Source organism: Cnephaeus nilssonii (genome assembly GCF_951640355.1).
Source record: "Cnephaeus nilssonii genome assembly, chromosome: 15".
Lineage (NCBI taxonomy): Eukaryota > Metazoa > Chordata > Mammalia > Chiroptera > Vespertilionidae > Cnephaeus > Cnephaeus nilssonii.
In genome coordinates, this window is record NC_137086.1 from 33,315,890 (window position 1) to 33,330,398 (window position 14,509).

General features: G+C 41.5%; 1 protein-coding gene across 3 annotated transcripts in view; it reads left to right on the forward strand.

Moving 5' to 3' along the window:
- The window catches only part of LOC307111548 (uncharacterized protein), a 688,174-nt gene that overhangs the window by 658,105 nt on the left and 15,560 nt on the right, over nt 1–14,509 (forward strand). For 2 of the 3 annotated variants that reach the window (XR_013814598.1, XR_013814599.1), the window contains 2 exons: nt 7,075–7,200; nt 14,275–14,479. The gene's annotated coding sequence lies outside the window, so the exon portion shown is untranslated. Of the gene's footprint in view, nt 1–972; nt 988–7,074; nt 7,201–14,274; nt 14,480–14,509 lie in introns of those variants that run through there. The other variant, XR_013814600.1, reaches the window with a different exon arrangement.

The following is a 14,509-nucleotide window of genomic DNA, read 5'->3' on the forward strand; positions in this document are numbered from 1 at the left end:
CAGCACCCTCTGCTCATCTCACCCCCCCTCAATCTTCTCTTGGACATAAAGATATGTCTGGGTCTTGCCCATGCCACAGAGAAATGAGAACATCATATAGAATATACATTCTCCATCTTCCTCTTCCTACCTAAGTGGCACCATTGGGTTCCTTTTATGTGGCCATCCCCCATGATGCATCTAATTGAGATCATTTCAACTTCTGCCTGAATTAATGGAATTAATTAAACATAAATTAATTCAATTTTTGTTGAATGGATGGAAGGTCAAAGGGAAAAAGGAAGAGGTGTCAAGAAACTTTTGTGAAAGTGGAAATATGTATTTTGTGTCTTGTCCCAAGTTCATGCTTTTCCTTCGTAAAGATGTTAAGCCCCTGAGGAAGAGCTGTACCTCTTGAGTCCAATGTGAATTTCAAGGGACTCATTTGATTCAGTGATATTGGCTTCTGCTAACTTCATGTCTGTCATCTAGGACAATTTTTGGTGAAAACCTGCAAACAGGAAGATGTAGAGAACCAACTTGCATAGTTGATTGAAAGTTTGCATATCCAAATTCTCACTTGTTTAATTTTTTTTTTAAAAAATAGCACTCTTTACAATTGTTAGGGAGGTTGAACATTAGGCTTTTGAAACTGGTGCAAAGTGAAACAGCAGAATCTTCAACATTGAGAAGATAAGAGGCTTTCTTCCAGTTAATTAAAGAATCGAGAACTATGGAACTTTATAGCCATTTAATTATGTCATTAAGGTTAGAGATGGCTAGCAAGGGGTAGGGGAGAGACTGCAGTGGGCCACCTGTAGATGGAGTCTGACCTTTGAGGGCTCTGCCTGCGCTCAGATTGACTCACTGCATCTTTGAAAGATTGTAACTAAATTGACACACTCGTTAAAGAGATATTTAATAATTTAGTTGGAATGACATCAATACATATTTTCCTAATGGATTTTTATTTTATTTTGTTTTTCTTATTAGAAGTGCCAAACACAGACAGGTTGCCTCTGCGTTTTAAAAGGTAAAAAAGACAGTTTTCCTTCTGTGTGGTCAGCAGCATGGTCAGTCATGCTTCTGGACACATCAGCTGTCATATGCGGGGCGGGGGGGGGGGGGATACTAACACCTCTGCAATACTAATTCTAGCTGGTATTTATAGACTTAATGATTTAGTCCTATGTACCAAGGCCTTTATTTTCTCTCATTTAATCCCCACACCAAACCTATGAGGTAGGACTACATACCTGTTTTGCAAATGATGGAAACTGAGCCTCAGTGATATTAACTAACCTGTGGAAGGCCTTACGGCTAATGAGTGTGATTCCACCCAGGTGCCAGGCATTTATGACTAATAAACCATCCTGATGGGTTACCTCCCTTCCCTGCCCTACCCTATCCAATTTGTTAGGAAGGTCCCATGCAACCATATGTAAACATAAGAGCTATTGTTAACTAGGCAAAGCCTTTTCAAGGTATTCTCCCTCTCTGTTTAGTTTCACATTTTGTTTCTTTGCACTGTCGATTAAAAAATATGTAAAGGAAGACAATCCTATATAATAAAAGGCTAATATGCAAATAGATTAAGGTGACCAGATTTTAACATTGGTAAAGCAGGACACCATTGACCGGGGGGTTGGGGGTGGGTTCTTGATTAAAAATTTGGTCTATATGTTCCCTTCCCATTCTCCCGCCGTTCCCTAGCTTGTCGTGCATTCTTTCCAAAAATCGGGACTTTTTTAAAACACCGTGGGACGCGGGACAAATTGTTAAAAATCGGGACTGTCCCGCCAAAAGCGGGACATCTGGTCACCTTAAAATAGATCAAATGGCAGAACAACTGAACAACCAGTCACTATGACGTGCGCTGACCACCAGGGGGCGCACGCAGAACATAGCAGGCGTGGGCAGCAGGTGGCAGAGCGTGGAACATGGCAGGCGTCGGCTGCGGCGGGATGGTGGAGCAGGTGAGCAGGGGCACCAGACCAAGGCGGGGCGCTGGTCACTGTCATTGGGGCGAGCCTCTGTGGTTACTGAAAATTCTTTGCTCCCGCCATGGTCCCACCCAGCGCTTGCACCTGCTGCCAGCACTGGTCCAGCTCGCATCCGCTGCCGGTGCTAAAGCTGCTGCTCACACCTGCTGCTGGTGCCTGGCGCCAGTCCTGATCACTTGGTGCCATCAGCAGGTATGAGTGGCAGCTGCCTGCCCCGATCACCCCTGAGGGCTTCTCCACCTCCCTCTGCTCCTGAGGGGCCTTGGCCATCAGCACAGGGGAGTGGCAGTGGCAGTAGCAGTAGTGGGGCTGCCGGTAGACAGGGGACCAGTGGCCGTAGCAGTAGGGGCCGAGCAGGGGTATGGAGGATGGGCCGAGACCCGCCCCTACGCCCACAGTAGCCTCAGGGCCACAGTTTCTTTCAAGGTGCACAAATGCGTGCACTGGGCCCCTAGTGGTAAATAATAATTATAAAATGTGTTGGTGATAATGAAAGAATTTAAAAAGAAAGAAGAGGCATCTGCCTGTTTACATCATTCTTTGATTTTCCTTTGTTTTTTGTCAGAAGAATTTTGAAACTATTTACAGTATGTGTATTAGAATTTGTGGTTGGGAGGGAATTTTTTATGAATTTCTACCTTTTGTATCTTAGTTAATAAAGATATGTGGCAGATTTCCTATCAATGTGTCCCTTGAAAGAAATGTTGTCTTGGGAGGTTACATGTTCTCCTACTCCAATTGGCTTCTTCTAAAATGACACACATGCTTGAGAAACAAGTTCTCTTCAGGAACTATTGAAATAAGATTTGCTATTAGAAAACCGACTGCATCGCCCTGGGGGCTGGGGGAGCAGTTGGAGTGGAGAGATAAAAAGAGAAGGAAAGATAAATATCATAAGAGACTAACTTACATGTCCTAGGCACGATTTAGTTCCCACAAATATGAGAGATTTAAAAAATAGAAAGTGGACATAAGACAAACACTTTTGGGGATATGCATTTACTTAACAGATTTTATTGAACACTTTTCAGCTATCTTCAAAAATGCCCTCTACTAAGTCAGAAAACTTTAAATTGACCACATAAACTCTTGAACCCTGGGCCCCAGGGCACCTTATCTGGTCTAATCAATCACCTACAGGGATTTGTTTTGAGTTTCTAAAGACTCTGCTGACCCCTGGTCCTGCCACACCCTCGCTGTGGTAGACCAGACCCCCATCCTGTTTCTTCCTTTACTCTCCAATTTGGTCTTGTTTTTACATTTTAGACTTTCTTCACTTGCTTTTTAATTTCTCTCTATTGACTCCAAGCATCTTTCAAAACGAAAGGCACTTTCAACAAGTGGACACACTGTTTCAATCATTAGGTTCTGCTTTTCTCCTTGGCAGCATTAATTGCTGTGTTGTGCTTCCTTGTTATTTCACCACTTTTCTTGAGATTGTGGGAGGGTATGCGAAGCATACTCTGAGAAAGAGTTTTGAGGTCTCTTCAAATTATTTTTGCCTTTTTCATTAGTACTAGAGTATATATCTGCTCATCCATGTAATTTTTTTTTTCAGGGATACACCAATATTTATTTTTTATAGTGGGTATAAACATAAAACAAATTTTAGGAAACTTTACTCACATCATTATCCCCCTTCTTTCTTTACTATTTCAAATTCCATTCTTTGTTGTCCCTCAGTATCATTTAGATGCCCTGTTTTTGTGTTCCCATGATGTACTGTTCAGTTGAAGAATTTATTGTAAAGTAACAGAGTCAGCTTATGTTGCTTTAAAATACATTGTTCTTCTCTAAAAGACACCTTGGGAGCAAGAACTGTCTACCTCAAAAGTTATATGCTCATGCCCTGACCGGTTTGGCTCAGTGGATAGAGTGTCGGCCCTGGGACTGAAGGGTTCCAGGTTCGATTCCGATCAAGGGCATGTACCTTGGTTGCGGGCACATGCCCAGTAGGGGTGTGCAGGAGGCAGCTGATGGATGTTTCTCTCTCATCGATGTTTCTAACTCTCTATCCCTCTCCCTTACTCTCTGTAAAAAAATCAATAAAATATATTTTAAAAAAAGTTATATGCCCAGAATTTAGCACTAGAGTACTAGAGTCAGTTGCAGGAGCTGGGCAACAGCAGATAGAAACGAACCTGTTCAATGGAATACTGCCTTAAATTGAGGGTAGGATATTTGGGCTAAAGAAGATGATTACTAAAAAAGAATAAGAGCGTAAAGTGGGTTGATTTGGAGAATGTAGAAGGCTTAAAAACAAGTTTTGCTAAGCGTATCATAGAGTTCCTGCCTATTCATCTGAAGGAAGAGAAGAGAATACCAGGCTCTCCTAGGTTGACCCCAAAGGCACAACCAACAGCCTCCCATGTTAGAGTTTTCAGCAGATGAAGAAAGAAGCAGAGGCCTGCGTTATTTGCTGATGTCCTTTCAATATATTCCATAACTAAAGGCCAAGTGGGGTATGAAAGCTTCTGTGAGCAATCAGAGTCAATTCATTTGAACATGCATGAATGAGAACCCACTCTGTGCTGGAGCTGAAGATATAAGGACAACTGGACATTGTCTCATAATAGTTCTATTTCCTCAACTGAATTAACTATTCTAGTCTCTACAGCTATCTCTGTATCAGACATTCATAACACCACTCAAGGGGATCTCTAATACTTTCTTGTGAAAAACTTCAAATGGCTTATTTTCCTATAGGTATGCCATTCTTCTTTGCCACTGTGAAGTAGGGTTCTAATAGATAATGTTAATTGGTTGTTTACTACATATTGTATTTTTATTTTTTATTTTAAAATATGTATTGTGCCTAGAATGTTTCTTTCCACTGAAATACATACATGAACAAGGTAGAAAATATTCCATTTTCATAGAGCTTACACTCCCATGGGGGAAGACAATAAACAAACATATAAACTCCATCGGTCAGCATTAATTTTACAGTAATGCTGTGAAACAAATAACTCTAAAGCTCTAAACTAGAAGACCAAACATTCATTGTCTCTATAGCAGTTCTGTGGGTCAACTGGAAGGTTACTGATCTTAGCATGGTTTAGCTTATCTTGGTTCAAAAATGTCAATTGGGATCAGATCTATTCCACTTGCCTCTTTGGTTTTCCCTGTACCAGCAGTTATCTGGAGGCATGATCTCCTCACGGGGAATGACAGGAGTGCAGAGAACAAGCCAGATCATGTCAGCAAGCCCAAAACTGCTTCAGACACATTTCCTAACATTTCATTAACAAAGACGGTTCACATGGCAAGCCCAACATGAATGGATAAAATAAATATGTTTCATTCATAGGGGGAAGAACTGCAAGTTATCTGGAAAAGAAGTGTGAATGTATAATTTTATAGTTAGGAAATGAGGAACTGAAAATAATAATTCACTTTATCTACCACAGTCTGCCCTCTTGGTCATGATTGTCCAGAATCCTTCTGTATATGGAATATACTTATTGTGATTTCAAAACCCCACAAAGTCACACCCATCAGGTTCAAAGTCCAAGATCTCATGATTAGGTCTAGATGGAACCACTCTTGATCTGGACATCTATGAACTGAAAGATACATTAGCTGCCCCCATACATCTAATATACAGTGTTGGAATAGGGACAGAATAAAACAAATTAAACAGTCGCACTAAATAAGCAAACAAACAAACAAAAACATAGAAGTCACTGGTCTATAGCAATTTTGAAATTATCTTGAGAAAATTTTTCCACATTTCCCAACAAAAAGGTTGATATGTACTTTGGTTAAGCCCAGGTTCAGCACCTGAAAGTTGACCATCAATTTTCTCTTTGCTCTGCTCTTGGAACTCCTTTTTTCATCTTTGGTTTTTATGATGAATACTGAAGAATATGCTCTTCTTGGTAGCTGAGCAGTTTTCTCAGCCTGCTTCCTGCCTATAAAATTTTGGGGGCCTTTATATGTCTCAAACACACATAGTCTTTTTAAAAACTAGGCTGGTGGCAAGTTTTCCAGTACAACGCTCTCAAAAACTTTGTGGATTTTCTATGTATTTTCCAGCCAACTACATGTGACAGATGTCTTCCTCACAATTCTTTTAGAGATATGCTTCTTTCTAGAAATAAGTGTAGGTACTTTGCATGTATTAGTCATCTGTAAATTGTACTATCTCCTTAATCTTTTCAGAGGTCTCAACAAAGTGTGTGACAACCACTTTATTTGGTCTTTATGGCAACACCGTAAGGTCAACCCATAGATATAGAGAAATGGTTTAATTTTTCAAACTTACAGCTTTCAGAATTTCTGGGTTCTCTCATTTTCGCTCAATCCTGCTTGCAAACCAGTCAATTTTTGCCAAGTTCATCTATTTCGTGTAGTAACTTATCAAATGCAGATAATAGCAGCCAACTCGTACTATGAATATTTTCCCTTAAAGCTTCTCAGCCCAATGCTAGAAGTACACTTAATACATTTTATTTTTGGCCTTCTAGGTTATTATAGTCAATAGTTTTATGTTTTATTATTATATAATATGGGTTGTCATTGTTCCAACTTCTCATTACATTTTTTAGAGTTTCTCTCTACTTGCTATGTAAACCCAAACCAAATAACACATATTTGAAGTTTGTTGACAGAATAAGTCCATTTCTGGTGTAATTTCTATATTAATTAGCAATTGGCACAATTATAATGAACAAAAAGCTTCACACCCTAGCCCAGTGTTTGGCAAACTGTGGCTCGTGAGCCACATGCGGCTCTTTGGCCCCTTGAGTGTGGCTCGTCCACAAAATACCAAGGCCTGGGTGAGTCTATTTTGAAGAAGAGGCAATAGAAGAAGTTTAAGTTGAAAAAATCTGGCTCTCAAAAGAAATTTCAATCATTGTACTGTTGATATTTGGCTCTGTTGATTAATGAGTTTGCCGACCACTGCCCTAGCCCAATCAGGGTCTCAAACAAGTGTTTGTTTTCTTGCTAACAGTCCCATGGGTAGGCTGAAATAGCACGCCTTCAGGTCATGGGGGGACTTGGTTCTGATTATAATACGTTTTGTTCTAAGATTCTCTTCATTTTTCTTCAAAAAGTGACTACTTACAAAATATTTTTTCTCTTATAGGGAATACCTGGAGCACCAGGATATAAACAAGACACACAACATATTTAAAGTCTCTGTTCTCCTCACACCTAGCCAACATTTTGTAAACAAGTGCAGGTCACATGGATAAGCCTAACATCCATGGGGGTAAGGATGCGATTATTTTCTACCCATAGTTACTTGTCACGTGGCATGTATATTATAGCAGAGATGGAATCAAAAATTGAGAACAGTTCAACTTAGGCACATGAAAACAAGAAAATATCAACTAGTATACATGCTGTGAAGAAAATAAAGCAGAGTGGTGCTTAGAGAATGCCTGGAAAGCTATTAAGCATAGTTTCTTGGAGATGACATTTACACTGAGGCTAAAGGCCTTCCAGTGGGAACCAGACAGTGCCAAGGACCCAGAAGCAGGGATAAGCTCAGGTTGATGGAGGAACTGACCTAAGGAGATGAAATCCATGACGTAGACAGAGGCCAGATTATTTAGACCTCTGTTATTATCACTTATATGTAATATGCTGATATATCACTGGACATTTCATATGATTATTTGTCAAATACAGAAAAAAAAACGCACTTTTGGTGAGTTCTATTGGTTGTCATGATAACCCGTAAGTAGAGTAGCTAAATTCAACCAGTCTGGAAAGTTTTATACAAATTGAGTTGCATAATCAATTCTAAATAATTTAGCTTTTCACTGGTTCTTAATGGTGTGTTGGCCTGCTAAGTAGTTTCAATGTGAGCACTAGAACATACTGACAATTCTTGACTAGAGAGGTACCTGCTGAAATACTGAAGAGATGAAATGGTGGCCTCTGAAACTTCTTGGTTTCTTAATAATTCCAGGTATTTCTTTCCCCCTGGGCTCCTTAGAGCTAAATGGAAATATAAAGGCGTTGGAGCCTTCTTCCCCCCCGTAGTCTCACTCTTGGGAAAAACCTCTTATTCTTTTGATCCCTAGAGGGTTTTCTAGATCTAAAATAGCACCAGCTCTGATTGTTGGTGATACCTTTTCTGGGGAAATCTTTGCTGGCACTACAAATGGAGAGGCAACTCTGGGTATAATCCCCAGAGGTATAGCCTGCACCCTAGGGAAGTTCATGATTAATCAGGCTGTAGAATAAGTTTTGATGGGACATACTCATGGCCACCAACAGTGCAATCACATACAAAGTCAGTGATAAGTACTTCCCAATTTCACTAAATTCGAAACACAAAGATGCTAAATACTGAGATGCCCTAAATCATGAGGTCTTGATCACTTTCTAGAAATGACCAATGTTCTTTGACCTATGTGAAAAACTTTGTTAAAAATTGTCATTTAATTAGCCAGAGTTTCATTTGTCCTCATCATTCTGTAGACTTCGGGAAAATAGAACCATTCTCTTTTTAAACACATGCAGAAAATAAATCAAACCCCAGTGACGTGGAAAAGCTGATCTCCTTGGGCCCCAGTAACACCTGTACAGGTGTACCCTTGCCTTCTATTAAGAATGACCAGCTACACAGGTGAAATATACATCTGTCCATCTGCACTGCAGCATCTTTTAGCAAAACAAAGGGTGCTGTGTCCAGATGAATCTGAATATGCTGGCTGGCAGACCTCAGACACAATGATGTGGTTTTTCAGGAGAAATAAACGTGGCAGCGTTCACTCACACACACTTGTTTGTCAGAGGGCTTCCAAACAGTGAGCAGGGATCAGGTCAGCACTGCCAGCTGTCTCAGAGGCTGCGCCTCTTTGTTTCAGGTGGGACCCCGAGGTTATTCACACTGAGGCAGCTCAGCCCCTGCTCAGCTCCTGTGCCACAGGGAGGGCAGGAATCCTGCCAGGAGGAGCACTTGGGGCCTCGCTCCTCCCCACCCCTGGTGGACGCCAGCTGCCTGCACTGCCCGCAGAGGTGAGCCTGGTCCCTGCCCAGGAGAATGACAGGTTAAAAACCTCTACGATGGTTCAATCCACTGCATTGCTTTGCTGTGTCCTGTGCGCCATTGTATGTGGGAACACATGCTGCTAGGAGACAAAGAGGACACACGTTTATTTTCAAGCGTAGGACTTCGGAACCACTTGGGAAGAATATTCTTGATTGAGAACCAAAACATTCCATGATGCTTAACAAACCTGCAAATTGAAAAATCAGCATCGGCCCATGCAGCCGGGAGGCAGGAGAAGGACCTATATACCCTGAAACATTATTTTCTCTCCAAATATTCCTTAAATGATATTTGTGTGCATTTGCAAAATTACTGCTTTCTGAATCAAAGTGTCAAGCTATTTGCCTCTGAGAACCTGTGTTGTGCCGTTAGACAATAATACCTTGGCCCTGGGCCGCCCGTGACATACCCGGCCGCATCGCATAATGGACAGTCCCGCGAAGGCGCCGCAGCTCAGTCAATGCCTCTGTAATAATATTTTAAAATAAATGATATGCATCATTAAATCACCGAGGATGACTAACTCAATTTTAGAAAACCCACAACTCCAGCAATCATAGTTACAGCTCTGATTTGAATATTTTCCCTTTCACCTGAGCAGCCAGTGGGAGCCAGCCGAGCAGGCTGGCAACCGGGCTGTACTCTCAGAGGGGCAGGAAGGAACCTGTGATTATGTAGTTACAGTAACGTCGGCGAGATGCCTCCTGTCCGCCTGGGCTTTTTCGGCTTCTCCTTCCTCCCTTCTTGACTTCTTATTTACATATCACAGGCATCCTCTTTGTAAAGTTATTTTAAATAATTTATTAGATTGATCTTTTTAAAATTCTACCCTGGCTAAATGTCATAAGGAAGAAGAAGAAAAAAAAAAGTCTTCGAAACTTATTTAAAGGTTTCTACTGGAGTAGGCTGGCTACCTGCTTCACTGCTGATATTCTAAAAATACCTCCATGTCCGTACTATTATCCATTCTTCACGTCCAATTGCTCTGTTATGGTAATAGTCAGAAGCACACCATGCAGTAATTACTTACAGCTGACTGGAGAAAAGAATATTCAACTCCCCCACTGTTCCACTAGAAGGTCTTTATGCACTATTAACTCATTCCTGTTTATTAATACTCTACTGGTAATTCAGACTGCTGCCTCTTAGGTTTGTAATAGGAGGACTATTAAACAGCAATTACTGACCATATGGGTTGGCGAATATTTGTTGTTGTTTTTTGGTGTGCTTCTCTTTCCCCCTTCCTTCCAACTTGTTTTTTAAGAAGCCATATTACAACATGGTAAACGTAACATCACATCTGCATGAGATTAACAAGCCTGGCAGTATTTCTCCCTTAGAAAATGTGAATTTATTCCCAGATTATCATTGCTACCTTAGGAAAAGGAGGTCATGGGAGAAATAAGAAAATGGGGAAGATTGTTCACAGGTGGGTAGCCCCCTCCTTCGGAAGATAGTTTGGCTCTTGTGTTCCCTTAGCCACTCAGTAGGCTCTTGCCTCTTACTGCCTTTGAGAGGGCACTCACCCACCCTCCACCACCCAGGACTTCTGATAAATAAGCAGTCTTATTGAGGAATCCCAATATAATATCAGTGTTTCCATTTTAAGTCCCCTCAAACATTTGGAGATGGTCACTTTAAAACTTAACACGTAATAAATTTGCCTCCCAAAGAGCAAGTATACGAAACCTGGGAGATGGTGAAAAACACCTTTAGTGAGAGGGATGGCATGAGTAATGGGTTCAAGCGAGACAAGCAGGTAGTGAGTGATGATTATAGCAATAACTAGAGGCCCAGTGTACGAAATTCGTGCACTTGGGGGGGTGTCCCTCAGCCTGGCCTGTGCCCTCTTGCAGTTCGGGAGCTCTCGGGGGATGTCCAACTGCCAGCTTAGGCCCTTCCCTGTGGGGATCAGGTCTGAGCTGACAGTTGGACATCCTTAGCGCTGCCGCGGAGGCAGCTGTGAGCCCGGCTTCTGGCTGAAAGGTGCTCCCCCGTGGGAGTGCATTGACCACCAGGGGGCAGCTCCTGCATTGAGCGTCTGCCCCCTGGTGGTCAGTGTGTGCAATAGCGACCGGTCATTCCACCATTCGGTCGATTTGCATATTAACCTTTTATTATATAGGATAATGTGTGGCTCTCACACAGGTAGGGAGCACTAAGCATGTGGCAAGCATTAGACACTTGTAGAAATGCGCCTTTGAGATAAATATGAACCCAGGAGCTGGATATCCATTGGAAGATGGTTGGTTAAGATCCAGAGCAGGTAAATCTATTGACCAGCAACCTCCACTGAGGAGGTGGCAGAGGTGGGTGCCTGGGCTCTCTGACATAGCCAGCTTTCACCCCAAAGCAGCTGGTCCTTGGGGCTTGTCTTCTACTTTCTTCCTTTTCCCTTAAGAAATCCTTCTCTCTTTGTGTCTAAATCCTTTTAGCCCTTCAACAGATAGGTCAAACCTCTGACAACTCCAGCTTGCCCAATCTCACCCTTTTTATGCTGCCAAGCAAATTTAGTGTTTACCTTTGGCAGGTGGTTGTAGCTAATTTAGCACTCTTCCTTTGTTACGTGCTGGGGGAGGGGGGGCAGGTTTTTCTCTCAGATATATTCCAAATCCTTGAAGACAGGAATTACTATTTATTCTTGCACCTAGTTTGGTAATGGATGCTCAATTGGTGATAAATAGAGGTTGGAAGAATTCAATGGAAGCATATAAGGAAAAAAAAGGACATTGGGCCGAAACCAGTTTGGCTCAGTGGATAGAGCGTCAGCCTGCGGACTGAAAGGTCCCAGGTTCGATTCCAGTCAAGGGCATGTACCTTGGTTGCGGGCACATCCCCAGTGGGGGGTGTGCAGGAGGCAGCTGATCGATGTTTCTCTCTCATCGATGTTTCCAACTATCTACCCCTCTCCCTTCCTCTCTGCACAAAATCAATAAAATATATTTTAAAAAAAAAAGGACATAAGGACATTGGTCCCTAAGTTTTTTTATTCTATGGAGATACAGGGCTATAGTTTTGGGGTTAAGTGTGGAAAAACAAAAACAAACCAAAAATAAACAATAACAACAAGATAATAAATCTCAACCCAAAAGCAGAACAGGATCATGCTAATGGATAGCATATAATTGATGTCCAATGCATGAATTGAAATAAACTTGCTAAATTGGAGCCTCATAAGATCCCAGAGCTTTTGTAGGGTGGGTCTAAGCCATAGGGAAAAATTGCATGGAATTTATTTCATCGGTGACTTTCTGATTTGACCTAGAATCCTGGGGAGCTTTATGGCATAGAGGACCTGTAAGGGAAGGAGGGACTTCTCCCAGAATTTCTGTGGTGGGCACCTTTACCGATCTGATTGACCCTAGACAGGTCAGGCCTACCTGGTGTGATCAGAAATGCACCGTCAGGCCCAGCCTGCCCCAAATGTCTTATAGATTGAAGGGCCTGGTAGGCACCATAGAGATGAGCTACTACAGTGGATTCCCAACATAATTTTGTTTGTTTGTATTGCTGTTACTTTAAAACAGAATTTATTTCTATTTTTCTGATTATGTTTTGTGCAAGATACTGATGCAGATTAAACTAGAACAGTTCTGGTTGAAGTCAGATTGGGAGGCGTGGACATCCAACCTGATATCTCCACTGATAGAGCCACAGAGGCCCCTCTCAGCCACCCCCAGTGTTCCTTGGATGGAAAGCATTTTTTTTATTCCAGCCCCCTTTGGATACAAATGTGTAGACTGACCGCATGATCTCAAATCCACATGGTTAGCTAATAGCAGAAATGTTCCTGGAATCCAATTTCTTGGTTAACTAGCCAAGTTTTTTTTTGTGTTTGTTTGTTTTGTTTTCTGTACCACCTACCTGAGCTAGTGGATTAAGTCCTTGTCACCAGCAGGCCACTTTACTAGGTACATATGTGACACAGAGCAGAGCCAAGTTTAAAGTCAGACGAGTCAAGGGAGTGAGCAAAAGCTCTGGACTAAGGAGGGATGGCTACTTGAGGATCCTAATGACAAAGCAAATGTGGGATGAGGGTGGTTCATGTCACCTTGGCCACTCCAATACTTTCATGGCAGAAGCCTCAGCACTGGCTTCAGCTCAACTTGGTTGTCCCCTATTTACCTGATCCCATGTTTACACCAATGTTAATCCTGCCTGCGCGGATCTGCCACAGAACATTTTATGATGCTGGAAATTACGCTTCTCCTAATCACAGCATAATATAGATTATACTATAATCTTTTATGGCACTTAAAATAACATGTGGGGGGAAGTCCACATTGAAGATTATCCTTTTACTTTTCCACTAACAGAGGCAGCAGGATGTAGAAAAAATATGGGATCTGTGTCAAGGGATCTGCATTCTAGACCACATCTTTTCACCAATTGGCTGTGTGTCTTGAGGACATATTACTTAACCTCTCTGTACCCCCATATCCTCATTCATAAAATCATGCCCTCTGGCTTAGATTTGCTTCTGAAATACATTTGGCCTTACTGGGCCATCACAAAAATGTAATGCTCTCTATATAGTAACTCTGAGTTAATTTTATTAAAATAAAACAAATGATTTTAAGTCATATTATGAATAAAATGCTCATATATGCCAAGAATTTTAAATTAGGCTTCCTGACAAAAACATTTATTTCTGATAGCAGTGAAAACAGGAGATGAGTCAGTAAAGATGATACTAAGCCTTGTAAATATCATCCAACTGTGACTGGAACTGTGGAACTTTCCCCTTGGGTGAGAACATCTGGGCAGTCTGTTGGCTTCATTTCAGGCATTCGATTATTCAATACATACTTGCTTTGTTCCTTCCATATCTCATTATTCAATTAATAAACACATCTTAAGTTGCTATACCATTGATTCATTCAAGAAATGTTATTCAATGTATTTTTAAGGAGGAACCTGCTACATATATAACAATGCTTTGATGTTAATAATAATATCAATAAAAAGCTAAGTCCCTGACTGTGAAGAAGTAATAATCTCATTCAGGAAGGAACATGTATATGGTAAAAAGAAATAACTTTATATGACAGTGAATGCTTAGGGTCCAAGAGAAGCATAAAGGGGGAGTAATTATATATGGGCTAAGATGGGCAGGAAGGGTTCAGGAATGGCTTCCGTTGTTTCTTGGCACATGATAGATAATATCAGGACAGGTGAAGAGGATGAGAGAGGCCACTTTAGGTGGGGGAACAGTATGTGCACAAGCAGTCAATTGGATAAAATTAAGAAATGTATGTGTTTTTATTGGTTAAATCACAGAGAATCCTAAAGGACCAACACAGAAAGAAAAATGAGACTGCAGAAAAGCCACTGGAAGAGCAACTGAGAACAAGAGAGGTTGTAAAACATCAGAAAATACGATGGAAGCAGCGGAGCTTGGAGGACCCAGGACAAAGGAAGAGACCAGACCCAGGCTTCATTTCTGTGTTCAGTTTCTCTTGCTCTGGAGACTGTGGACCTGAAGGTAGTAGAGGGTGCAAAGGAAATATCTGGG